We start from the raw sequence: 26,934 nt of genomic DNA, 5'->3' as shown, positions 1-26,934 counted from the left end.
ATGACCGGGTGTGGTGGCTCATGCCTGTAATCCCAGAACTTTGAGAGGCTGAGACGGGTGGATCACTTGAGGTCAGGAGTGCAAGGCCAGCCTGGCCAACAAGGTGAAACCTCCGTCTCTACTAAAAATGGAAAAGTGAGCCGGTCATGGTAGCACATACCTATAATCCCAGCTACTCGGGAGGTTGAGGAGAGAGGATCACTTGAACCTGGGAGAAGGAGATTGCAGTGAGCTGAGATGGCACCACTGCATGCCAGCCTGGGTGACAGAGTGAGACTCCATCTCTAACAACAACAAAAAAAAGATGTATGGTGTGTTAACAGAACCTTCTCCAGCTGTATTGGAGCTGAGGATGATTGACTGGGAGGCACAGGTAATTAAACAGAGGATGGAAGATAATCCTAGCTCTGTCAGATTGCTGTGCCATTTTGGGCAAGCTGCTTAACTTCTCTGAACCTGTTTTCCAGGAACTATGAAATGAGGATACAAATACTGTCCTGGCTCCCTGTGTATACTTGTCAAAGGCTTTGAAAACTATAACACACTATACACATGTTAAGAAGTGTTGGCTTTATGATACTTATTCTTAATAATTCAAAATAAGTCACAAAACGGAGAAAACTACTTATTGTCAGTTCTTTGTTTTTGTTTTTGTTTTGTAGATGGAGTCTGGCTCTGTCATCCAGGCTGGAGTGCAGTGGTGCGATCTTGGCTCACTGCAACCTCCGTCTTCTGGGCTCAAGCAATAATACGGCCTCAGCCTCCCGAGTAGCTGGGATTACAGGCATGCGCCACCACACCCAGCTAATTTTTGTATTTTTAGTAGTAGAGACGAGGTTTTACCATGTTGGCCAGGATTGTCTCAAACTCCTGACCTCAAGTGATCCACCTACCTCAGCCTACCAAAGTGCTGGGATTATAGGCATGAGTCACCGTGCCCAGCCTGTCAGTTCTTCTAATTCCAGAAGAAAATGCCTACATCTGTAAAATCACTATAGAAACCAACTGAGCAGAAGAACCATTTTGGCGTAGACAAGCCAGAAAGAAAATCATTGATCATCCTATTACTTCTGGAGTGATTAATGGCGAGCCAACCTGTCATGTACAAATATTGTCTATCTGTATTTAACACAATGGAGCTAAGGAGAATGTAATATAAAGCAACACAAATACCTTACATCAAGTCACAATTAGTCTTGATCTTAAAGCCAGACAGAAATTGCCTTGAGGTTATAGACTATTCTTTTTAGTACCCAGCAAGGAGCCTGGTGAATAGTTGGCCCTCCAAAAGTGTTTGTTGAATATTTAATTTTCTAGTCTAAATGCATTGGAAACTTTTATCCTCTGATTTTCCTTGAAAATATATTTTGGTGAAAACCTGTATATCAGTTTCCTAGAAGTTCTGGTCTGCAAGAAAAACTTAACCAAATTAGACTGTAACATGTTTCAGATTTTGCCTGGGCAGCAGTGACTACGTAGACAAAATTTTACCAGGGCCAGGCACAGTGGCTCATGCCTGTAACCCCAGCACTTTGGGAGGCTGAGGCGGGTGAATCACTTGAGTCCAGGAGTTTTGAGACCAGCCTGGGCAATATGGCAAAATCTCATCTGTATCAAAAAATACAACAACAATAAAAATTAGGCAGGCGTGGTGGTGTGCCCCTGTGGTCCCAGCTACTTTGGGAGGGTGAGGTAGGAGAATCACTTGAGCCCAGGAGGCAAAGGTTGCAGTGAGCTGTGATCCTGCCACCACACTTCAGCCTGGGCAACAGGGCGAGACTTTGTCTTAAAAAAAAAAAAAAAAAAAATTACCAGAAACTTTAGGGGACCGAAAGAGAGACTCATAATGAAAAAATGTTTGGAAAACAGGAGTCAGAGTCCTATACCTACATCTGACCTGATCTGATATCATACACAAGAAGGGAGAGCATTTCTCTGAATCATGAACTGATCCCAGCTTAGAAACATACTCCCATGTTGGGAAAACACATTGTCTTTCCATTCGATACAGTAAGTTCTTTGAAACCATCTTCTCCCAAAGGTAGTGTTGTCAAAAAATAGCCGCTCACACTTACGTGAACTCTCAGATGGACCGCCGGCAAGAGTACATCAGCAAGTTCGGCAAGTCAATTCCCTCGCCAGTAATAAATAAGGAGCAAAGGGAATGAAGATGGGCATTTTGGCTGGATTCCAAACGCAAAAACCTGCCTATCTACCTTCAAAATGATGCAAGATTGCAGTTTGTTTAATGTTCATCTTATGTGCTTAATTACCGATAGTGCTTGACTAATTATTTCTTGTTTTGTAGACTATTTAAACAGAGAAGGAAAGCAGCGATATACTTGTGTAGACTGAATGAGGATTTGTAACTCATTTTTGTAATCGCATAATTCCCGGAGGGCTTCATTACAAACACGAAAGAAAACAGGATGCTAAAAGCAGGTGACAGTCTAATTTCCACAGGTACGGGTGAAAGCATTAGAGTGAAGCAATGGAAAATAAAATAAAAAATAGCCTTTAGATGTTTCCATCCATGTAAGGTGTTTTCATGTTAATAAGAGAGAAAACTGCAAATACAGCAAGTATCTTCGTTTGGTACTGGCGTCTTTTCTGATGCCTGATTTTATCCAACATCTCTGAAATAAACCACAAAACAGACCCCAGTTTTCTTATTCACAAATGTAAGTGTTTGTCAAGTCACATACGGTGTCGTGAACTCGGATCATGTCTCTGTTTTCACTGTTTTACTTTATCTGCTTTTAACTATAAATTCCTGGTCAGCTAAAGCCATTACACCAGAATTCAAAATGTTTTGAAAAATGTGAGGCTTAAACTAAAGGATAATACCAGAGACCCTAGAGATTCCAGACTGTTAGGATTTACTTCTTCTTCTTCTTCTCTTCTCTTTTTTTTTTTTTTCAGATGGAGTTTTCGCTTTTGTTGTCCAGGCTGGAGTACAATGGTGTGATCTCGGCTCGTGGCAACCTCCGCCTCCCAAGTTCAAGTGATTCTCCTGCCTCAGCCTCCCGAGTAGGTGGAATTACAGCCATGTGCCACCATGCCTGGCTAATTTTGTATTTTTAGTAAAGACACGGTTTCTCCATGTTGGTCAGGCTGGTCTTGAACTCCCAACCTTAGGTGATCCACCTGCCTTGGCCTCCCAAAGTGCTGGGATTACAGGCACGAACCACCGTGCCCCGCCAGGAATTACTTCTAAGCACAAACAATGTTGCCTCTTGGATGGAAATCAGATTTGGCTGTCATGAGGCCAAGGGCCAATTTTTTTTGTTTGTTTTTTTGAGAGTGGACTGTATGTCCACGGTGGTATTAGATGTTTGCAGAAGTGAGAGGAGATCCTGAAAGAGTATGAGCTGTGGATTTTGCCCTTATGGCATGAAGAAACTAATTGGGAATTTGAAATAAGACAATTGAAACAACAGCAAACACCATCTTTGACATCATGTTGTCAACATCAGAGGGGAAACCCTTTATCAGGCTCTTACTGTGTCTCATACTGAGATGCAATCTTTACTTACTCTTACACTGTCACAAAAGCCTGCCTGGCACGCCCAACCAGCCCCTTTTCCAGATGTTGCAACTGAGATCTGTGACCTTGAAGGATGAGCTCCTTGCCCTCAACTTCCTCGATTTTCTTCTCTGCATTTTTCTGACTTAACAAGTACTTAGAATTATAGAAGTTAATTTGTTTCTGGTAAATTCCTCCTTCCTTCCCTTCCTCCTTTCCCCCTTCCTTCCAGATCTAGGGTGGAGTGTAGTGGCACAATGATAGCTCACTGCAACCTCAAATCCCTGGGCTCAAGCTATCCTCCCTCCTCAGTCTCCCAAACAGCTAAGACTACAGGTGTGCACCACTATGCCTGGCCTTTTTTTTTTTTTTTATTTTTTTATTTTTTGTAGAGATAGTATTTTGCTATCTTGCCCAGGCTGGTCTCAAATTCCTGGCCTCAAGGGATTACAGGGATTCTCCTGCCTTAGCCTCTTGAGTTTCTGGGATTACAGGCATAAGCCTGGCCTGGTAAATTTCAAGCAAGCAATTTCACCAACATTGTTGGGGTAGAAGCCAGACTACTGGGTGTTGCAGGGAAAGGGTCTATAAAGGAAATTAAGGAATAAAATGGGTAACATTTACAGAATCCTCACATGTACCAAGCAATGTGCTAGGTTCTTCATACATACTATCTCATGATGTCCTCATAGCAACCCTGTAAAATAGGTGTTAATCATAATATAATAATAGTTAACATTTATTAAGTGCTAATGTGCTTCAGAGATTAAACCAAGCTTTTTATATGTGTTATTTCATTTGATACTCCCCCAAACCCTATAAAATAGTTTTGATTACCAATCACCCTCATTTAGCTGAAGAATCAAGTGAGGCTTAGAGAGGTCAATTTGTTTCAAAGTTACGATAATTACTTTACTCAATGACAGGGGCAGGAATCGAACCCAGGAGCCTGCCTGCCATGTCCATACTTCTCAATGTCATGCGAGGCCATCATTCAGCATGGTATTTTTATTTATTGTAACTCAGACAGGCTCAGTCATCTGCCCAAGGCCATGGGGCTAAGGAGTTGTGGCTCGGGATTCCCGTCCACAGTCTGTCCTCCTAAACAGCATACGGCACCGTCCCCGCAAGCAGGCATAGCTACTCAAGAGGCAGGGCAGTGGTATTCAGAACCCCAGTGGACACTTTTTGAGCCAGTACTAGTTACGCTAAAAACTACAAGGAATGCTTTGTCTTAGGGGATCTTCCTCTCTGGTGATGCAAAGAGAAGGGACCTGCTAGAGCCTATAGAAACAAAATCATCTGACCTGTAAAAGTCACAGGAAGGGATTTGCAATTGAACAGACCTGGTTTCCAATCCCCTCTCATCCAGGAGTATCTGTGGGCACTTAAGTCATTTAGCTTTTTGGGCTGTTGGGCTTAGCTAGAAAATGTATATAAAACTACCTACGTTGCTGTGTGGTAGAATGAATCAGACATTATACATCCAAGGATATTTCTAGATTCATTCATCGAATAAATATTAATTGTCTACCATGTGCCAAGCCTTCTTCTAGGCCCTGAAGTACAATAGTGAGCAAAAGAGACAAAAATCTCAGTACTTAGAAACTTACATTCTTCTAGAGAGTGGGAGAATAAACACAAAACTCATGTACATCTATGTCTCTATGTCCATGTCTATGTCTACATCCATGTCTTTATCTATGTGATACAGTAAGCGCCACAAGGAATACAAAGTAGGAAAAGCAAGAGAGGGTGCAAGCGTCAGAGAGGCAGGCTGCCATTTTATAGTGAGTAGTGAGAAACAACTTCACTGAGAAAGTGTCAGATGAGCAGAGCCCTTTGGGGAAGAACAGCTCATGGTGCTATATGGGAAGAATACTCCAGGTAGAAGGAACACCAAAGGCAAAGCGTCTGAGACAGGAGCACACCTGGCATGTCGGAGGAACGGCTGAGGAAGAACAAGAGAAGAGGACAGTAGGTGGAGACAGGTCACAGGGAGGAGGCAGGCGGGTCACAGGGAGGCGGCAGGCAGGGCATACAGAGGGCTTGGTGTCCTACTGTGAAGATTTTGCTTTCTAATCAGCCTGAAATGGGATATAAAGTCTCAGATGGATGAAATAGGACTAACTTTTGTGGTTTCCTCCCTCATCAGACTAAATTAAGAGATGAAGGAATTGTCAAAATACAAAACCTTCTTCCTTCTTGATCTGAACCCAATGACCTGGGAGGGCTTGTAAAGAAAAGAATTTGTTTCTAGAAGAGGTATTTAAATGTCCTGGGGCTCTTCGAACCAGCAGAAATAGGAACCAGTTAAATTAACAGGCAAAGTAATAAGACTGTACAGAGGAAACACATTTTCATACTTTATGCCTTAATTTTAAGTAGAGTTACAAGATTTCCTGTAGGAATTCAGAGTGTTATCTTATTTTATGCCCCAAACTAGAAAGAGCATTCCACTGGGTTTGCCATGCTGTTAAGATGAAAATATCTGTTTGAGCACAGCATAATAGATGAGGTGTTTAAGGCATTTTCCTTTAGATTTTTGGTTAATCTTCTTTTAGTTAATTTTCTGAGATAAAATCCAGTTATAAATAACCTGAGGGTACCCTAACTGGGCTGTTCTGAGAATGGCAAATCTTTAATAGCCAGAACTTCTGCCTTTTAGAGATCTCTAGAGAAAGCAGTACTTTGAAAATTATCCAAAGCAAAATAAGTCGAAAGCATTAACAAATTAAAGAGAGTGGGAGAGAAAAGGGGCGAATGAGAAACTTCTTTGACATTCATAAGACAGCAGATCTTACCCTTGAAACTCCTTAAAAAAAAAAAAAGAAGAAGAAGAGTCAAGCGTTCACATCCTATTTGTTGATTACAACAGAGAACTGGTGAGTTTCCGTCATAACAGAGTCTCGGAAAATTCATCCTTTTTTACAAAAGGAAAGGAGAGAAAAATCCAGACAAAACGCTCAAAGTGCAGAAGAAAGGGCATGGCCATAAGCAGCCATCACTTAGACTGAAGTACAATGGGTACAATCTTAAATAAGAAGTTTTAGAACTGCTTTTAAAGATAGCTGGTGGAAGAATTTAAAAAAAAGAAAGGAAAAAAACCTTAAGTGTTTTCCGTTGTTAAAATGTAAAGCAAAATTTATAAAAGGATTATAAGGCAGCATACGTAAGGAAGTCATGTAAACTGGTTGAAATATGGAGACTTCCTCAGCACAAAAAGAGCAGGTTGGCTGCCATCCATCTGCAGTGTATACAGTACTATGGAGCCTGTTTATAAAAATAAGAGAGGGTGGGAGACTTAAAGCGGGTAGAAGTCAAAACAAAACAAATCTGTAGGACTAGATAAGGGAGCGTGATTATTCCCAGGTACTCACAGGCTAAACGGAATCAGGAGAAAGAATTAGAACAAGTTTCTACTAAGCAATAAAAGGGTGGGAGAAACATTCTTTTAAAAAACGAATGAGATGCTCTAGAAACCTGTAAGTCAATAACCCCGTCACCAATTGTAGGATTATCCAGGACATGCAGAGACTACACTGACAGGCCAGTTGAAAGGGTAGACAGAGTTGTAATCGAGCAGGAAATTGCCACTGTGGCTTAGAAAAACCAAGTCTTGTTTATGGGTTTGCCTCCATCTGTCTAAGCTTCTATAAAAGGCAGCTGGTGAAATGTACCGGGATTCTGATGATACTCACCTTGAGATAAGGGATATGAAGAGTCGGGAAGAGAGGCAAAGTGAATTCCATATAGCCAAGAAGAGAGAGAAGGAAAAACAGATTAAATAGCAATCAAAACACTGTCCCCCACTCAATGAGGAACCTGTCCAACTGATTTGCTATTTTTTTGGTCATTCTAGCCAGGCAGATCAGACACTTGAGACTTACAGAAATATTAATTTGGACTAGACACTGGAAATGTCTTACATACTGGGAGAATCATAAAGGTAGAGAAGGCTTACAAAGCAAGATGGCTGCCACTGAGATGGGCACACTAAGGTTTTTAACAGTAATCTATTACTTGATTTATGAGGAGTGGTAGAACCCTAAAGAAGCAGTGAATATCCAACACTGAAATTTGAGTTGGCTGTACCTCAGAAAGGTTTCAGCGGCTTCATCTCATGCAAGCTTGCAACATTCCTGAATTCAAACCCATAAAGTAGAGAGTCAGCCCGAGACCCTCTTCAGAATCCACCGAGTCTGCTGGGCAGGAAGAGCTAGGGCTTGTTGAGCCGTCTTATTGCAAATGAAATAGTAACTTTCTCAGAAGCATATGATATTGAAAGATTCCTTTAAGAGGCCATGTCCTCAAAGACATGTATGCAATGTGAAGTCATGGGGGCAGGCCTTCCTGGTTCAAATCTATGTTTTTACAGCGTTGTGTCTCTTTGCTTGAAGGGGAGCTCTTGGGCCTGTTTAAGGGATCATTTACCACCTCCTGTAGGAAAGTCTAGTGGAAATCACTTCTAGTGTTGAGTCTCGGCCAAATATACTCCTATGTAGAAGGCCTGTGTAGGAGGTTATGCTTGGAACAGTTGGGTAGATATTCTGGCATCCTGTGATGGCCTTACTAAGTCATGACAGTCAGCCAAAAAAAAAAAAAAAGGAAAAATCTTCTGGTCACAGACACAGTTGAAGGTGTTTCCATTTTTCTCCACTACCCATTGCCAATATGTCTTTAAGTCATTTGCCATCAGAATCTGTAGTGGAGACCATCCAGACATCTTTTGCCATGAATAACATCAAGTTCTTCCTATATACCAGGCGCTGCAGTGAGCCCTGGCCAGGCACCACATCAGACTCAGACAAGTTCATAATTTTCTGAAATCGACCCAGTTGGAGGTAGCAGAACCAGGACTGTATTCCAGGGGAGCGGGACTTGACAGCTTTAGCAACTGCGTCTGCTTTCCCTCTGCTCCTAGCCTCTCATTCACCCAAGACCATGCCTGTTCAGGTTGCAGCTCTCTATTCAAGTCCCCATCCCAGGGCCTCCTTTCCTGGCAGCTCAAGTAGAAGCCCCTTTTTTTTTTTTTTTTTTTTTGAGACACAGTCTCACTCTGTCACCCATGCTGGACTGCAGTGGTGCCATTTCGGCTCACTGCAACCTTTACCTCCTGGGTTCAAGCAATTCTGCTGCCTCATTCTCCCAAGTAGCTGGGATTACAGATATGTGCCACCATGCCCAGGTATTTTTTTTTTTTTTTTTGTAATTTTAGTAGAGATGGGGTTGGTCAGGCTGGTCTAGAACTCCTGACCTCTGCCCCAGCCTCCCAAAGTGTTGGGATTACAGGCGTGAGCCTCCACGCTCAGCCAGAAGCTCTTTCTTTAACTTGATTACTGTGGGTAGTTACACCTTTTCTACTGCCACTAGAATGGAATCTTCAGAGAGACTAGGACCTTCCCTGTGATTGCTCCTCATTATACTCCCAGAGACTAAACATGTGGCCTGGCAAAAGACATAGCCTTCCAGGTATCTTATTTTATTTTATAGTTTCATTTACTTTTTGAGGCAGGGTCTCACTCTGTTGCCCAGGCTGGAGTACAGCGGTATAATAATAGCCCACTGCAGCCTTGAACTTCCAGCCTCAAGCAATCATCCTTCCTCAGTCTCACAAGTAGCTGGGACGACAGGCATACACCATCATGCCCAGCTGAGTTTTATAAAATATTGTATAGAGATAAGGTGTCACTATGGTGCCCAGGCTAGCCTCCAACTCCTAGCCTCAAGTAATCCTCCCATCTCAGCCTCTCAAAGCGCTGGGATTACAAGGTATGAGCCACTGTGCCCGGCCCTCCAAGTATTTAAAATGAATGGATATCTCCCAAAGACTAAGCTGTAAATGGCTGAACAACTTACATTCTTACCACATCTGCTAGATGGTAAATATTTGTGCTACTATTTAAAATTAAAAAAAAAATCAGTGTAAGGAGATAGTCAACTTGAAGGGTGATGACCAGAACTCTGATAATAGAAGCCAGTCCCTTCTTAATTCCAATTAGGAGCTATAGGTTGGTAATCAGCGACATTCAAACCTCTACCTAAAACAGATTTTTAAACCTTTTTAATCAAAGCATAATTACATGCAGAAAAGCACATACATAATAAGTGCACATCTCAGATTTTTCACAAACTGAATACACACATGGAACCAAGACCCAGATGGAGGAAGAAAAAAGGACCAGCATTTAAAGAAGGCCTCTGGGCCGGGTGTGGTGGCTTACGCCTGTAATCTTAGCACTTCAGGAAGCCAAGGCAGGAGGACTGCTTGAAGCCAGGAGCTCCAGATCAGCCTGGGCAACATAGCAAGACCTCATCTTTACACAAATTAGCCAGGCATGGTGGTCCCGCGGTTCCAGCTACAAAGGAGGTTGACATGGGAGGACTGCTGAAGCCCCAGAGGTCAAGCCTGCACTGAGCTGAGATCACACAACCACACTCTAGCCTGAGCAAGAGAGACTGTCTCAAAAAAATAAAAATAAATAAAAGGGGCTTCTGCATGTGAGGTAAGTGTTGATGCTTCAATAACTACCAAGATGGCAGCTTTGGAAGGCAAAGAAAGAGAAACGCGGAGAGTGGCTGGGGACGGTGCCTGTCTATGGTTTTGAGCAAGCAAATGTGGGATAAGCAAAAGGACGAGAAAGACAATGAGCATTCACTGAATTTCTACCTTGTGCCCTAGGGTATTTTAGTTAATTATTTTTAAAACAAAGAAATTGAGGCTTAGAGTGATTAATGCACTTGTTCAAGGCCACAGATGCCAGGTCTGTGTGACACCACAGCCCCTTTATCCCCCAGTGTAACTCACTGTCTCATCTCTCAGCCTGGCATTTCCTTCCTTTAACTCCCTTCTTTAAAACAAGATGGCTATTTTCGTAATAATGATGTTAGCAATAGCTTTAATTTTAACATTGTTGAGTCCTCAGTCTGCAACAGGCATTTTCCATACATTATTTCCTTATGCCCATTTTCTTATGAGAAAACTGACACTTAGAGAAATTAAATAAACTTTTCTGAGCTCTCATAGAGATGTCAGTAACAGCAGAGCTAGGATTTGAACCCAGGCAGCCTAATTTTATGGGTCACACTATTAGACACTGTCTCTGAACACGCCTGCAATTACAACCAGAATTCCTTTATAATTTCGTTCCTCTCATTCCTCATTAGTAGTGGAAATAGAACATCTTACATACTTCAAACATTGGTTAGAAGGGTTGACAGAAATTTTGTGCCCAAGACTACAGATTTCTCTCCAGCTGGCCCTTGTCAAGTGACCTCTGAGAGAGTCTGTAAGGCCATAGCCAGGCTCTCCCTAGGGCATGACTGGAAGAAAACAGGTGGAGGGGCCAGAAAGGAGTGGCCCGGGGTAGAGCCTGGGGGCTCACACCTATAATCCCAGCACTTTGGGAGGCCGAGGTGGGCGAATCACTTTAGACCAGGAGTTTGAGACCAGCCTGGCCAACATGGTGAAACTCCCTCTCTACTAAAAAAGATACAAAAAAGTAGCTGGGCATGGTGGCGCCTGCCTGTAGTCCCAGCTGCTTGGAAGGCTGAGGCAGGAGAATTGCTTGAACCCAGAAGGCGGAGGTTACAGTGAGCTGAGATTACGCCACTGCACTCCAGCCTGAGCAACCGGGTAATAGCCATTTCTCTAGAGCCTGTCACCTGGTGCCTTTCCTAGTAAGCCTCAATTTAGGGTTTAGATTGTCACCACAGCTCCAGAGTCATCCAAGGGTGAACTGGCTCCTTAGAGATCTTGTCACCTGTGGCTTACAGGACTCATTTCTGACCACCCAGGTACAGAAGCATTGGAAACTGTGTTGGACACAGGCTTCATCAAAGCTGTGCCAACCATTCACTTGTCCCCCTGGTGCTTTGCAAACATCATTACAGGCTTTAATCCAGGCATCAAGGCTCAAGTTCACCCAATCCCTCCTCCTGCCACTGTGACATGTTTATTCAGCAAGTTCAGCAGTGCATACAGGTTATAAGAATAAAGACAAAGCCATGGGGGGGGAAATCCCCTCTCTTCCTGTCTTAGGACAGCAGCAGGGGCTTTTACCCCTTATTGCCTCATTTAAAAAAACAAAAAAAAAACTTTAAGGAATGTTGGGAATTACTATATTCAATGGAGAATGCCATTTGTTATAGGGGATAATTTAAAAAATTATTTTACCTCAAGAAATTAATTTCCCCAGAAGAATTAATCATAAGCAAAAGTCTATGGGACTCTGGCTATTGGGACACTTAAGACTGGAGGTTGTGTTAAACCAGAATCAGGCAGACAGCTTCAGATTTAAAAGAACTGATTATCAAGCCTGTAATCCCAGCACTTTGGGAGGCTGAGACGGGCGGATGACGAGGTCAGGAGATCAAGACCATCCTGGCTAATACAGTGAAACCCCGTCTCTACTAAAAAATACAAAAAATTAGCCAGGCGCGGTGATGGGCACCTGTAGTCCCAGCTACTTGAGAGGCTGAGGCAGGAGAATGGCGTAAACCCAGGAGGCAGAGCTTGCAGTGAGCTGAGATCCCGCCACTGCACTCCAGCCTGGGCGACAGTGCGAGATCCGTCTCAAAAAAAAAAAAAAAAAAAAAAAAGAACTGATTAGATTAGACTGGGCATGGTGGCTCATGCCTATAATCCTAGCACTTTGGGAAGCCGAGGTGGGTGGAATGCCTGAGCTCAGGAGTTCGAGACCACCCTGGGCAACATGGTAAAACTCCATCTCCATTAAAACACAAAATTTTAGCTGGGTGTGGTGGCGGGCGCCTGCAATCCCAGCTATGTGGGAGACTGAGGCAGGAGAATTGCTTGAACTTGGGAAGCGGAGGTTGCTATGAGCCAAGATCATGCCACTGCACTCCAGCCTGGGTGACAGAGTTAGACTCCGTCTCCAAGAAAGAAGAAAAAAGAACTGATTACATTGGTAGGGGAGAGAAGAGAGACAAGGGGAGAAGGGGAAGAAGAATTAGATATATAAAAGATCAGTGAGAGTTTTTTCTTTCTTTTTTTAAAATCTGATACAGAAAAATGAGCTCTGAATCTTGAATCAAGACATCGTATTGATTCTGGTTATCCCCATGATGGCAGGTCATTCAAGCTTAGACCTTAGTCTTCCCATCTACAAAATGGGAAGGTCAGGGGAGATGTCCTTTAATGGACCTGGTGATTCTAAAGTTTGAAAAGCTTATGATTCTTAGAATGAAAAGATATAATGTGTGTCTATGCATTTATTTAGTCAAAGAAATTGGGTCACTGCCATTAGGCAAAATAGAAACCAGAGTCCTGGATGTGTATTAAGAGAATCTTGAGGAAGCAGATTACCTGCCACCCAGGGTCTTAGGTTTTGGAGATGGAAAGGAATTTCCCCCTTCCTGTTTCAGGACTGAGTCATGCCCTGTCAGAGCACTTAGGCCTGGCCTTATACCTGGACGGGTGACAGACAGATACTTTGATCAATGATTTGTAGTTGACGTAAGAAGTCCCCTTGAGGACTGGGAAGACAGTTCAGTGGAGAGACTTTGATCTGTGTCATCAGCTTTCAAAACCTTTAAACCCACATAAACACAGACTCCCAAGGCAGTGATGTAAATGATAAATCCCATGTTCTCCAAATGCACTGGCCCCTCAGTTACTTGGAAAAAAGAGTCCACGCGTAAAAGGGAGATAAACACACACACACACAGTTACTCCAAAGCAAATGCTGAGTGTTTTCTCTGCTGGCTTTTGGCTCTGCTAAGAGGCTATCTGGGGGCAAGACTTATTGTTGTTTAGAAACTAGAAATCTACAACTCAGCAGTGCTTGCTCATCTAAACCAGAGTGGGCGATGCACTGTAAGTAGGCCACCACTCCCCGCGTCCACAAAAATACCGCAGATTCAGTAATCTATCATGACACCCTTTCCCAACGAGCCCGTGCGCGGTGCCAAAATCCTTTTCAACACAGCACTTCAATCGGCTGCTTCAATTGACCAGACTTGGGTCATGCAATGAATCCTATTTTACATCCTTCATCTAAACTGTTACCGGATGAGCTGGGAGGGAGGGCTGTGCGCACTTCTTGTGTATCAACTTGTGTTGGTGACTGTAGTCCAGGCAATTGCCAGATAAGAATATAATCCATGAAAAACCATTTTGAGTCGGAAAGACAGGCTGCAGTCTGGATGCGTGGGAAAACAAGCACTTTCTGACTGAAGATTATCGCAACTAACTCTCGGGCTTTCCTGGATCCCCTTCTAACCCCTGAGTGTTTCATTCCTAGCAGGGTGGCAGGGTAGAGATGTGCTTCAGGAAGGCTTGGACCCCACCCACCATAGAGTTCACGGAACACTAATAAGACAGCTGATGGTTGACTAAAACGTATATACAATTTTAATTACATATACTAGTGCATTTAAAATTACATTCTAAACTAATGTAATCAAAACTAATGTAAATACACATACAGTGGTTATCTCTGAATGATAGAATTATGGCTCATTTTTATTTTCTTCCCTTAAAACTTTGGTTTTTCTGACTTTTTACAGATCACATGCATGTGTGTGTGTGACCCAATTTCTTTGACTAAATAAATCTATAGACACACATTACATCTTTTCATTCTAAGAATCGTCAGTTTTTCAAACTTTAATATCACAAGTTCCATTAAAGGACATCTCCCCTGGCCTTCCCATTTTGTAGATGGGAAGATTAAGGTCCAAGCTTGTGTGTGTGTGTGTGTGTGTGTGTGTGTACATGGGTGTGTCTGCGAATGTTTCCATGCAGGTGTGTTTTAATGGAAAAAGTGAGTGGGGAGCGGGGGAAAGTGCAAATTTCTAAGGGATGCAAAGACATATTAAAAATCCATGAGAGAATCAGATAGCATAAGGACTAGAAGAGCTACAGGTCTTTCCTCTCCTGGCAGAGCGATTCCTAATGGTTACTATTTGAGGGTTAGGGGCATATGAATTTTAGACCTATGTAGTGAGCCAGAGCCTATGAATGGCTCGTCAGCATTGGTTCCAACCTTCCCTTCTCCTCTTCAATCTCAGAGTGACTCTTGCTAAACTGATACACAGAAAGTAACAGAATTTGTCTAATTATACAGAATGAGTGAAAATCTTTCTATGTTCCTATAGCTATTGGCTCAGTCACCTGACTTAATGGTCCTAGAATTCATTTTTTATAACTTTATTAACGTGAAATTCTCATACCATATGATTTAACCATTGTAACCATACAGTTTGATGACTGTTAGTAAATTTATCCAGTTGTGCAGCCATCACCACAATCTTGTCCTAGAACATTTTCTTCACTCCCCAAAATTGCCCCACCCTTTCCAGGCAATCCCTTCCACTCACTCCCAGCCCTAGGCAACCATCATTCTGCTTGCTGTCCAAAGAGTTTCATCTTTTCTAGAAATTTCATATAAATGTTATCATACACTATGTGGTCTTTTATGACTGGCTTCGTTCACTTAGCGTAATGTTTTTGAAGTTCATCTATGTTATTAAATGTATCCAGAGTTAGTTCATTTTCATTGCTGAGTAGAAATTCCATTGTGTGGAAAGACTACATTTGTTTCTCCATTCCCCAGCTGATGGACATTTGGGCATTTCCAGTGTTTGCTTATCATGGATGATGCTGCTATGAACATTCATGAACAAGCCTTTGCATGAGCATTTTTTTTCTTTCCAGAAGGTTCTTAGGAATGGAATTGCCGAGTCATGTATGTGTGTGTTTAACTTTTTAAGGCACTGGACAACTGTTTCCAAAGTCATTGCACCGTTTTACATTCCCAACAGCAGTAAATGAGAGTTCTAGTTCTTCCATATCTTTGCAACTCTTAGGATAATGAATCTTTTTGGTTAGAGCTAAGCTACTAGGCATGTCATGGCCTGGGGCTAGAATTCATTTTACAGTGGCAGTGATGAGGTCAGAAAAGGCCTCAGATTGGCAGTGTAAAAATTAGTTCCACAATTTACAGCTCACAGCTCACCAACTGTAGGACTTTAGGAAATTCATTTAATTAGCCGGGTGTGGTGGCAGGCACCTGTAATCCCAGCTACTCGGGAGGCTGAGGTGGGAGAATCTCTTGAATCTGGGAGGTGGAGGTTGCAGTGAGCCAAGATTGCGCCACAGCACTCCAGCCTGGGTGACAGAGCGAGACTCCGCCTTAAAAAAAAAAAAAAAAAGCAAAACACACACACACACAAACTCATTTAACTTCTCTGAGTCTCAGTTTCCCCATCTGTAACTTAGAAACAATAATAGCTCTAGATTTTGTTAAGAGTCACCGGTTGAGATGAGATGTGCAAAAGATTGTGCCTAACTTCCCACTTATTTCTAGAACAAAAAGTGTATCAATAAATATGTACATAAAATAGCAAGGGATATGAAAATAGAAGGGGTTGGTATTGTTTTCTGTTAACCAAGCCAAGATGTTCACTCACTTTTCCTTTCCACCTAAAGTGCTTGCTCCACCCCACTCGCCAGTGTGCCAGGAAGATGAGTCGCAGTTTTGTCTCATCCTCTCCACTTTTCTTGTCATTGACCCACCCCTTCTCATCATTAACCACTTTAGTGAGCTAAGAACATAACGGAATGAGCCCTTCTCCAATTGTGAACATTTCCTCAAGCCTTCTCCTTCCACAGAGTCAAGAAGGACTAATCTCAGCCTACAATAGGAGCCTTTATGACAAATCACAAATTTGAAACCCTTTGGCTATTCATATTTATGCAACTGGTAATAAGGGGACAGATTTGAATCTTTAGACCAAGAGTTTGCTCCCCAGCCCTGATGCTGCAGGCTTAGCTTCTGAGTGTGGTCACCTACTGACCCTACTATTTAAAGAAAAACTGGAAAGGCCAGTAATTTGGATATGGTCCTAGCTCAAGATACACTACAGACTGTCCCCACTTCCCTGCATAGCCCGTGGCTGGAAACAGTGCACTCCTGGTTTATTGCCAATGTCCTTGATTTGCGTGCTCTGCCATTTACTTAGAACAATCAGGCTATGTTGCAAGCCAGGGTAACGAAAACACCGCCAGGAGCCAAACAGGCTCACAGGGGATGCACCAGTGCCTTGGTGGCCCTGAACACTTAAGTGATTTTGTTCCCCTTCCAATTTCGTGTGGTACATTAACTTTTATTGATAGCTCATAGCTTCAGCAACTGGTCTTGGTTTTACTAACCTGAAGGACAGAGGAACAAGAGAAACCCACACAGCTGATGTGCAAGAAAAGAAAATCGCATGGGATGTCTTGATCAGTCTCAATGTTTTTTTTTTCCCCTTGCTACAGCTCTCGTTTAATGAGGGAGTCACAATTACTGCAAGTTAATCATGTCTCAGGCCCCCAGAGGGAGAAAGAGAGAAATGACCACTTGAAATCTGATTGTGGCTCCCTCCAGGAGAATCCTGGTGGCACAGCGAGGCATTCGTGAAACTGCAGGCTCTGATTTATATCACGGCTATGGAGACTGGCAGAAGAGAAGAATTCTTGGGTGTTTTCATAACACAACTATTAAATAAAAGTTAACCCAGGAGCTAGATGGGAAATCTATGGGATGGAAGAGACAGAGATCAATTTTTTCATTGCTCTAAAAAACTTAACATTTCCAACTAGAATCTGCATCTTGGAGCAACATGGTGTGTCTGTGACTCACGGATGCTAGGAAGGGTGTACAGCTTCCCTTCGGTTTTTAAAAACCATTATTATTAAAACTAAAACAATAACAGATATGATTTGTTGAGTAAATATCACAGACACAATTCTTATTTTTTATTTTTTGAGACAGAGTTTCGCTCATCGCCCAGGCTAGAGTGCAGTAGTGCAATCTGGCTCATTGCAACCTCTGCCTCCCGAGTTCAAGTGATTCTCCTGCCTCAGCCTCCTGAATAGCTGGGATTACAGGTGCTCGCCTCCAAGCCTGGCTAATTTTTGTATTTTTAGTAGAGATGGGGTTTCACCATGTTGGCCAGGCTGGTCTCGAACTCCTGACCTCAGGTGATCCACCCACTTCAGCTTCCCAAAGTGCTGGGATGACAGGCGTGAGCCACACTGCGCCTGGCCGGCCAGACACAATTCTTTGCGCTTTATCTACCTTGCCTCAATTCATGCTCACAGCAATCTAAGGAATTATAAATTTGTATTGCTACTATGTGGCAAAGGAAACTGAGGTTCAGGGAGCATTTGAAATTGTCAAAAGCCTCAGCAAGCAGGAGAAACGGCCATGATGTAAATCAAAGCCCACTGGAGTGTAAAAATGTATCTACGGTGTTGACCTCTATTTACCCTTCACCTGACTTACTTCTTTTAAGGAAATCGGTTATTTAATAAGAGTCTTGCAAGCTGTCTTACATCATTTATGAGATTGGCAAGGAATAACAGAGAGAGTGAAGAAGGGAAAAAAATAGAGGAAGAGAGGAAGTCATGGAAAAAAACTGATCACATCCTAAATCAATCTCTTAAACATATCCATCTGCACAAACATAGAACCTTTAGCACTTTAAAATGTAGGAAGCTTATTTTACATATTCACATATGTAATATGTAAAATATAATATGTATTAGATACCTACATAATTGTAAATTATGTATTATGTATGTATTATGTATATGTATTATTGTCTATTTTTGTACTACAAAAAAATACAATATGTAATATGTTAATAAGGGTGTTTAACATATTAAAGTATTAACTTTAAAAAATGGAATTTGAAGGCCAGGCGTGGTGGCTCACCCCTGTAATCCCAGCACTTTGGGAGGCCAAGATGGGTGGATCACTTGAGGTCGGGTGTGGTGGTATATGCCTGTGGTCCCAGCTACTCAGGGCGCTGAAGCAGGAGAATCACTTGAACCCGGGAGGTAGAGGTTGCAGTGAGCCGAGATCACACCACTGCACGCCAGACTGGACAACATAGTGAGACTCTGCCTCAAAAAAAAAAAAAAAAAAAGGATTTGGAGAAAAATAACCACACAGCTCTATTTTTATTTACCTAAGATCCGTTGTTCATCTATGATGTGTCAGACCCTGTGCTAATAGAGAATCTCAGAGCTGGGCCCATTGAGACCTCAACAGACACAGCCAGAATCCACAATCTGGAGGTTATGCGCAGCCTTGCTTCAAAAAGTCAAATCCAGGGCTGGGTGCAGTGGCTCATGCCTGTAATCCCAGCATTTTGGGAGGACAAGGCAGGTGGATCTCCTTAGCCAAGGAGTTTAAGATCAGCCTTGGCAACAGGGAGAAACCCTGCCTCTACAAAAAATACAAAAATTATCTGGGTGTGGTGGCATGCGCCTGTGATCCCAGCTACTCGGGAGGCTGAGGTGGGAGGATGGCTTGAGCCCCACGAGATTGAGGCTGCAGTGAACCATGATTGCACCGCTGCACTCCTGCTCAGTTGATACAGCAAGACTGTGTCTCAAAAAAAAAAAAAAAAAAAAAAAAAAATCTGTAAAGTAAAAAAGGCTTCATTTTGTATTATCTTCAGATATCCAACATCAAAAATAATAAGATAATTCCTGATGAATTAACCACAGATTTACTGTACGACCCAGTAATTCCACTCCCAGGTAGGTAGGTAGGTAGGTAGGTAGATAGTTTGGCTTGATATAAATACATATCCCTAAGAACTGGAAATAGGTATTCCAAAAAAACTTACACACAAATGTTCAGAGCAGCTTTATTCACAATAGTCAAAGGGTGAAAACAACACAAATGCCCATCAACAGATGAAAGGAGAAAAATATTTGGTATATCCATACAGTGCAATAATATTCAGCCATACAAAGAGTGATAGACATGCTACAACTGTGGCTGAAGCTCAGAAACACAATGCTAAGTGGAGGAAGCCAATCACAAAAGAGCATATACCGTACAATAACATTTATAGGACGTGGACATATTTTTTTAAGGGCCATCATTCCAACCCACTACGCCTGTGATAATTTGTTTATGAAGCAATAGAAAACTAGTACAGTGATCACCCATTAATTTATTCATTTGTTTGTTTTGCTGGTTCAACAGATTCCTATTGAGTACTTGCTGTGTGCAAGGCACTGTGCTGGGCTCCAGAGACACTGAGGAAATAAGAGACTTTGCGCCTGCCTGAATATAGCTTATGGTTGGGAGATTCATGCTTAGGCCCTTCTCACAAAGGTAGCCACGAAGTCGAAAGATCACGAGGACTAGTGATGGTTTTGAGCTGTGACACTAAATCAGTAGGGACCAGTGGGCCATTGGTGCCTCTCTGATGAAAGACAATTACCCTCTTCCCAGATACAAATGGAATATAATGCTGCATGTTATTTCAGAAGATTCTAAGATACTCAGGGGCCATTCTTCAAGGTCCACAGTTAAGAACACTTGGCCTAGAGATTTTTGAGATGACTCTTTGATAAAGAAATATACTAAGCAGAAAATGTCCTGGGAGTGTCTGCTCATTGTTTCCAAGTTAAAACTTACTTGACTGGCTAGGCGCGGTGGCTCACGCCTGTAATCCCAGCACTTTGGGAGGCCGAGGCGGGTAGATTGCCTAAGGCCAGGAGTTTGAGAACAGCCCGGCCAAGATGGTGAAACCCTGTCTCTATTAAAAACACAAAAATTAGTCATGCATGGTGGTGGTGCCTGTAATCCCACCTACTTGGGAGGCTGAGGCAGGAGAATCACTTGAACCTGGGAGGTGGAGGCTGCGGTGAGCCAAGATTGCACCACTGCACTCCAGCCTGGGCAACAGAGCAAGACTCCATCTCAAAAAAAAAAAACATCCTTGACATCACCACATGATGTCTAATTGTATGTGTCCACTTGACTGGGCCACAGGATACCCAGATATTACGTTAAACATTATCTCTAGTGGGTCCATGAAGTTGTTTCTGGATGACATTAACATTTCAATTAGTATAATGAGTAAAGCAGACTGCCCTTCCCAGTATGGGTGGCTTCATCCAATCTGTTGGAGGCCTGAATAAAATAAAAGGCTGAATAAGAAAGAACTGGCTCCCTATGCCTGACTTCAGGCTGAGACATCAGCTTCTCCTGCCCTTGGACTCAGACTTGGATATGAAATGGAACTGACGCCTTTCTATCTCCTGCTTCTCACGTGTTCAGACTAAGACATGAATTGTACCATTGGTTGTCCTGGGTTTGGACGTCTCGGTCTCCGTAATTTCATGAGTCAATTCCTTATTAAAAATCTTTATATATATCTTTATACATATACATATACAGAAAGATGTGTATGTGTATACACATGTGTGTTTATAGGTTTATATTGAACTAATACTATATATACACACATTATACACTGTATTAGTATATAGTGTATAGTATATATACTATAGTGTGTATATGTATACTCTATATACTATAGCGCTTATATATACTATATAGTACATATAGTGTATATAGATATACATACACATATAGGTGTGTATAGGTATGCATATATATCTATATATATAACAGATACACATGTGTGTATTTATATCTATACACACATACACATACACACACACATAGTATTAGTTCAATCTCTCCAGAGACTCCTAATACAACCATCAGTATCACCAACAACCAAATCTTTCTCAAATATTTACCACCAGAAAGCAATTTTAGCCTTGCACTGATATTACAACCTTGACTAGAAAACACAAGAGCCTGGAAACATGGCGTATTTAATTTCTTTTATGCTTTATCTATTTCAACGATTTCTGGACTTTTTAAGACAGAAAGTATTCAATCAACTTTTGAAAAATCAAAAGAAGGAAATGAGTTAAAGGTTTTTACCTGGAATTCAAACAAACAAATGAAAAGCGGCATTTCGAATATTTAGAGAATGATTGGAAAAATGGGCCTTCACTTGATAATGATATTGAAGAATTCGTGTTGTTTTTGGGTGTGATGATGATATTGTAGTTATCATTTTTTAAAGAGACCTTACTTATAGTGACTCGAAATGTCTATGAATAAAAATACATAATGTCTTGGATTTACTTTGGTAAGTTTTCAGGCATGGGAGAAGTGGGTGGGGAGAGATAAAACAACATTGGCCACATGTGATAATTATTGAATCTGGATGGTGGACTCATGGGATTTAATTATACTCTCTGTCAACTTCTGTATATGATTTTACATTTAAAAATAATACGCTGGAGTCAAAAATAATTTTAAAGCCAGGGTGAATAAGTTAATAGGTAGGTGGGTGGGTGGGTGGATGGATGGATGGATGGATGGATGGATGGCGAGAAGACTGAGGTCCCGGCCTGAAGTCAGGCAGAGAGAGTCAATTCTTTCTTACTCAGCCTTTTATTTTATTCAGAGCTTCAACAGAGAAGGAAAAAAGGAAAGACGCAAAGAGAGAAAGAGAGAGAGAGAGGGAGGGAAGGCAGGCAGGCAGGCAGACAGGACCTCTGAGGCTGTGCACAGTGGCTCACACCAATAATCCCAACACTTTGGGAGGCCAAGGCAAGCAGATTGCTTGAGCCCAGGAGTTCAAGACCAGCCCAGGAAACATGGCAAAACCCCATCTCTACAAAAAAAACAAAAACAAAAAATTAGCTGCGTGTTATGGCATGCGCCTGTAGTCCCAGCTACTTAGGAGGCTGAAGTGGGAGGATCACCTGGGCCTGGGAGGTTGAAGCCACTGCACTCCAGCCTGGGTGACAGAGTGAGACCCTATCTCAAAAACAAAACAAAACAAGCACCTGGGAGAGAAATCCTCCCTATAGCCTGAGCTGAGCTGGATCATTTTAACTCCCTAATTTTAGCTGGTTCCCAGACATTCTCATGAACACGCACACATTTGGCAACGCAGCAGAGAACTAAAGCATATGTTGGCAGTGCTAACAGGAAGAACATTTCTTTTTCACACATTATCATTACGTGAAATTATATTAAGTATTTATTTTGTGTTTGTTGCCTTACCTTCTCCACGATAATCTAAGATCCACCAGGACAGGGACTTTTCTTTTTCACAGTATCCTTCCCTCTCAGAACAATGTCTGGCACATGATAAGAGTTCCATTTTTTTCCTTCTTTCTTCTTTGAATAGCAGACAATTTGCATAAATGAACAAATCAAAGTCTAGCCAATTCATTGTGATCTTCATTGACTGCCTACTATATACCAGGTCTTACGTGAGGCATCAAGATAGTGAATGGCAGGTGCTCAGAACAGATGTTACATCCAAAGGGGACCATGTGTGGGAATTCCTCAATTACCTTCACAGAAGTAGGCCACCATCCATTCATCCGTCCATTCACAGATTCACAAATATTTATTAAGCATCTACTATAGTGGAATTGACAAATAGTGTAAATAATAGCACAGTATAAGTAAATGGTAAAATTTCTCAACTAATACAATCTACATTTTAGGATATGGGCAATGGAATAAGGATGGGAGCTACTTTATATCCCACAATTCCAGCCAAAAGTGTATGTGTTTGTGCATAATGCTAATATGTGGCTAGAAAACTGTTACAATTTCATCTTTGAGAACTAAAATGTTTACTCATAAAAATACTATTTATCTAAGCCAGTATAGTTATGTGCTATAGCTATCTGGATATGTCACCAAATCACAAAGTTCATTATGCTTTCTCATTCAAGCAAGGAAAAAGTATGTCTACTTGGAAACCACCTGTTTATAAGTGAAAATAGGAGATGCAAATAATATCTTTAAAAAAAAATCACTGTTAAATCACATTAAACTGCCTCTTCATTTTCTTCCTTAAAATTTAACTATCCATGTCCATCCTTTGAAAATAACCATCAATAACTATCAATGTTCTGTTTGCCAGCTGTTATATCCTCTAACCCAGAAGGCTATAGAGAAATTTTTGAGCATATTACTTGCCCTGCTCTTAAACCAATGGAATCACGGAAGCTCATGAGTTTTAGGGACTGACACACAAAATGTTGAACGTGAAGGTATTTTCCCTAAAACCAAATCTATAGTGACAGAAAAAATCTGAAGCTTTACTAACAGCAACATGCCCTCTGGAATGGGTGCTAATGATAAAAATCAGGATTTAACACGTTCCATTTTAAATTAATTTTTAACATTTTTTTAAAAAAGGTTTTCCTTTGCAATACAAGACCCAGTTCTTCCTGGTAAGATTTCCAAAAGTACTGCAAGGTACCTCTGCTCTTTTCTGGAAGGCAGAGCTCTTCTAATTTATTAGAAATTGCAGGAAGGGAGTAGGGAGAAGGGGAAATCAGCAGGGGGGGAAATCAAATCCATTCCTGCCTTCTCTACTTCCCATTCATGCAGCTCAGCCCAAGCTTTATCCTGGGGAAACAAACTGTTGAAATCAGTTGAACTCATTTTAGGCCCCTTCATCCTGCTTTTCGGCAAAGCTGGAGGGTTCTCCTCAGTGTCTCAGATTGCCCTGAGGACACCAAGGGCCACTTCATTGATTATAGTTGTGCAATTGAAATCTTTGTCCTTTTTTTCATATATATATATATATATATAAATATAAATTTCGAAACTAGTAGATGTTGGCCAGGCGTGGTGGCTTACACCTGTAATCCCAGCAGTCTGGCAGGCTGAGGTGGGAGGATAGCTTGAGCCCAGGAGTTCCAGACCAGCTTGGGCAACATAGTGAGATCCCATCTACAAAAAACTTCAAAAAATTAGCCGGATGTGGTGACACATGCCAGTGGTCCCAGCAGCTCAGGAGGCTGAGATGGGAGGACCACTTGAGCTTAGAAGGTTGAGGCTGCAGTGAGCTGTGATTGTGCGCTGCACTCCAGAGTGGGTGATGAAGTTAGATCCTATCTCAAAGCAAACAAACAAACAAAAAGGACACGTTGATGTGACATGATTCAAACATGACAGATAAAGAAAAAAGAAAGAAAACTCCCTCCTCAAAGCCTTCTCAGCTCCTAAGCCACGCTCCATGCTAGTGATAGAAGTTATCTACCATTATTTATAATGAACGTTTATCACCTCAACCCCAAATCATTTTATGAAAATACACACAAAAACATTCAGGTATGTGTATAGTTTTTTGTTTTTTGTTTTTTTTTTTTGTAAAGACATAATACATGTATTATTCTTCAATTGGCTTTTTCTCACTCAAAATTATATCATGGACAGCCATTATACATATATAGATACATACATACACACACACACATACATATATATATATATATATATATGAATGAATACATATTGGGAACAGTGTATGCTTCTCAGATGGGTACACTAAAATCTGACAAATTGCCACCAAAGAACTTATCCATGTAATCAAAACCACTTTACCCCTAAAACGATTGAAATAAAAAACTATATCATGCACACCCACTTTATACACACACACACATACACACACACAATGTCTGTATATAGAGCTATCTCTTTAATTTCTTTCCTCTTTCCTTTTTTTGCTACATAGTAGTTAAAACTTTGGAAAATCTGTAATTCAAATATCACTTTATTAATATGAATTTAGAATGTAATAGGTCAAATAACTAAATAAATGTGTATGCATGTATGCATATAAAATAATGCTAAAAAATCACTGATTCTTCTAATTGGGTGTCCTGGCACATTTGTTCAAATATTTCTGTATTTTCTGGTACAGAACGGAATTGCCTGATCAAAAGGCATGTGTTTAATTTGGGTCAAAAATGCCAGCTTGTTCTTCAAAATAACCAAAAACAATTTATGCTCCTAAAACAGCAGATGTTCTTTTTCCCTGTAAAGGAAAACTTTTTGGAAAATTGAGTTATAAGCATGAGTCAAAGTTTTATTATAATGTTACTACTAGGGAAAAGGCCTCTAGTGATCAATTCAAAGATTCAGTCTTGGTGCAGGCATTTTATAGGAAAATGGAACGATAAGATAGTCAATGTTAGGCTAGATACAAAAAGAAAATAACATTTGGTTTAAGGTCACTAGACTCTTGACTGACTGTCAGTTTGGGTAGATGGGTGACTGATTTCTCAGAACAAGTCTTAATCCCATTAAAGTTTATCAGAAAATTGCTTAAGCAATTTATCAGGAATGAGGCTGTGAATTACATCATGGAAAAAAAGGTTCTAGTCCAGACCAGATTCAGGACAACTCTTCTTTTTTATACCTTTTTATACTTACATGCTCACCAACATGGAAGTTACCTGCCTTCTTAACTTTTGCCAATGTCTTGGTGAAAAACAGTATCTCATTGTGTTCAATTTCCATTTTTATGATTAAAAATAAACGAGAATTTTTTCTTGTTTGTCAAGTCTTTTCAACGAATTTCCTGTTCACTATCTTTGCCCATTTTTCTATTGGGAGGTTCACATTTTTCTTCTTCCTTAGCCAAAACTCTTTGCATATTTGAGATAAATTATTTAAGCACAGTCACACACTGCATAGTGACATTTTGATCAACAATGAACCACACATGCTATGGTGATCCCAGAAGATTGTAATACCATATTTTAATTGTACCTTTTCTATGTTTGTATATGCAAATACTTAGCACTATATTAAAATTGCCTACAGTATTCAAGACAGAAACATGCTGTACATGTTTGCTGCCTAAGATCAACAGGCTCTACCTAGCCTAGGAGTGTGGTAGGTTATATTACCTAGGATCGTATAGGTACACTCTATGATGTTGGCACAATGACAAAATGACCGAATGAAGCATTTCTCAGAACACAACCTCCTGTCTAAGCAACGGTGACTGTATATGCAAATGTGTATGTTTGCAAATATGTGTATTAAATCTATGTACACATATATTTCTATTTCATAAGATAGTAAATTTTTTAAATTACTGAATTATATACCCCTTCCAATTGTACTGAAAGATATCTATTCAATTTCTTTCCTTTTTCTGAGATAGAGTCTTGCTCTGTCACCCAGGCTGAAGTGCAGTGGCACAATCTGGGCTCACTGCAATCTCTGCCTCCCAGATTGAAGGTATTCTCCTGCTTCAGACTCCTGAGTAGCTGCTATTACAGGGGTGCACCACCACACCCAACTAATTTTTGTATTTTTAGTAGAGATGAGGTTTTACGATGTTGGCCAGGCTGGTATCAAACTCCTGACCTCAAGTGATCCACCCGCCTCAGGCTACCAAAGTGCTGAGATTACAGGCATGAGCCACCATACCAGGCCAGGTCTATTCAACTTCTACTTCGATAAAAGTCACTGCAAGCCTGTTACTCCCGCTTTAAAGCCTTCAGTGCCCCTACTTGTCTACAAACAACATCCAGGCCTGTTGCAAGGCCTTTCCCAATGTAGTCCCTGCCTAAATCCTTACTATTTTCCTCTGTCATTCTCTTCTGGCCCTTTATGCACCAACAAAATTATTTCTAGGGACCAGACTGACTCTCTTTCATCCCTGCACTCCTTTCCCATGCTGATCCCTCTGTCAGGAACATCCTCCCTGGATACTCATATTTGTCTTCCCCTGTC

General features: G+C 41.3%; 1 protein-coding gene and 1 pseudogene across 3 annotated transcripts in view; both read right to left on the bottom strand.

Annotated features, from left to right (window-relative positions):
• Positions 1-26,934, bottom strand: part of WWOX (WW domain containing oxidoreductase) — a 1,124,793-nt gene that overhangs the window by 326,737 nt on the left and 771,122 nt on the right. The window lies entirely within an intron of this gene.
• Positions 1-26,934, bottom strand: part of LOC102138128 (small ribosomal subunit protein uS3-like) — a 143,148-nt pseudogene that overhangs the window by 9,592 nt on the left and 106,622 nt on the right.

The sequence above is a fragment of the Macaca fascicularis genome, chromosome 20, assembly GCF_037993035.2.
Source record: "Macaca fascicularis isolate 582-1 chromosome 20, T2T-MFA8v1.1".
NCBI lineage: Eukaryota > Metazoa > Chordata > Mammalia > Primates > Cercopithecidae > Macaca > Macaca fascicularis.
The sequence above is the reverse complement of the archived record's forward strand: the minus strand, read 5'-3'. Positions and strand labels throughout refer to the sequence as shown.